The sequence below is a fragment of the Daktulosphaira vitifoliae genome, unplaced genomic scaffold (assembly GCF_025091365.1).
Source record: "Daktulosphaira vitifoliae isolate Bord-2020 unplaced genomic scaffold, ASM2509136v1 Scaffold_3, whole genome shotgun sequence".
In the NCBI taxonomy this organism is placed as follows: Eukaryota; Metazoa; Arthropoda; class Insecta; order Hemiptera; family Phylloxeridae; genus Daktulosphaira; species Daktulosphaira vitifoliae.
The window spans coordinates 42,658,860-42,660,514 of NW_026099574.1; the positions used below are offsets into that span (position 1 = coordinate 42,658,860).

At 31.2% G+C, this 1,655-nt stretch overlaps 1 protein-coding gene across 4 annotated transcripts in view; it reads right to left on the reverse strand.

The window, feature by feature from the left end:
* LOC126903224 (glutamate receptor ionotropic, NMDA 3A-like) overlaps positions 1-1,390 on the reverse strand; it is a 98,887-nt gene extending 97,497 nt beyond the window's left edge. For all 4 annotated transcript variants that reach the window (XM_050681301.1, XM_050681300.1, XM_050681297.1 and 1 more), the window contains exon 1: positions 1,195-1,390. The gene's annotated coding sequence lies outside the window, so the exon portion shown is untranslated. The remainder of the gene's footprint in view (positions 1-1,194) is intronic.
* Positions 1,391-1,655: the final 265 nt, after the last annotated feature.

Here is a 1,655-nt window from a genome sequence, read left to right on the forward strand (position 1 = left end):
AAAAAAAAAAAAAAAAAAAAAAAAAAAAAAAAAAAAAAACACATCATAGTAAAACCAATACCTTCTCAGCTTCGCATCGAAGCTAAAAATGTATTTAGGTAAAAATTCTTAGAACAAGCTTAAATAATTGAATATTATTAATTTTAATATTGACCACAGTATGTAAATAAAAAATAAATAAATTATAAACGCTAAATTGATACACATGTTCAGCGTTTAATTGAAAAATAAATCTGTTCCACTTTTTATTGTAATACTATTATGGTTTGAATTACAAAATATTAATTGAGCCCATTGGGTTTTACATGTTTACTTAGCGGATAAATTTCATTCAGTGTACTTTTAACTTGGTCTTGTTCAAATTTTATCAAAACACAGCATTAGATTTCACTATTTCTTCAAAATCAATTTTTCAATTCCAAAACTTGAGTTCCATATCAGATTGGATTGCTGGTTTGGTAATAAAAACACCAACGTAAAAGTAATTTTTTTTTAATTAATTTTTTTATTTGACTTGAGCAATGAAATACAATCTCATTGCGATCATAACACGCTTTGACTATCAATAAACCATTACTTCACTACATTTAACAAACAATTATGCCTCGTAGCAATCAATTAACAAAGTTAATAAATCGGAATAAGACGACCAAATCTTACTTCAAAAAACTATCCTTAAATTACTGAAGGGTTACAATTTTTTTACGTATTTATAGATGATAGTTCAATCAAAAATCATTTCATGATATTTGTAATACTCTGTTGAATATGAAAAATATGACTCATTACTGACTTAAAATTAAAATATTCACGAAAATTGATTTGAATATACTTTGATATTTAACCATTCTAATAATAAATATAATAATGTTAAAAGTATAAGATTCGTAATCTCTGCCTGATAAATATGTAAACCTATAGTTGACATGAAATTTTTATAAGCCATGTTCAAATACTCCCATAAAGAAATTTAAATAAAAATCAATTCATCGTGTAAAAATCAATTCATAATAAATAAAATTGAACCACAAAAAAATGTACAACTGTGGAGGCATTGAGATCCAATATTTTTAATGACTATTCATTAAAAAATTTTCAATTCCGATAAAATTATTTAGTCTTGAAAAATGATTCAATTAAAAATATACATTAATTGAACGAAAATGATTTTTAATTATAACGTCAGGTACGTACTTGTTCAATGATATTTGTGTTGACTGTGGAGGAGACGACGACGATCGAGACAAGTACCGCGACCGGACCGACAGATGAACACGCGGCTAAATCGCACGGTTGCCACCCGGCACATGAATCGGATGAAAACCTGAGGTGGTGGCGGCAGTGGTGACGTATGAATTCGTGCCCCGGTGGCTGCGCGTACCCTTAGCCGACATCACCAGTGTACTCTACTGCAGACTCCAAAGGGGAGCGGCTGACAGTAAACCGTCGCGGTGTCAGCGGCGGCGGTTACTTTGGGTCATGACGACCAGAGAGCGTACGGGGGAAGATCGATCCTGATACTGACAAGAGACTTTGTAGAAAAGAATAAAAGTTTGCATTCTCTTCAAGAATTGCATCGAAAATTGTATTGGAATCGTTGCGCATACACACATGATGTGTTTCCAAAGTGAGTAGTTGAGAACACACAATAAAGA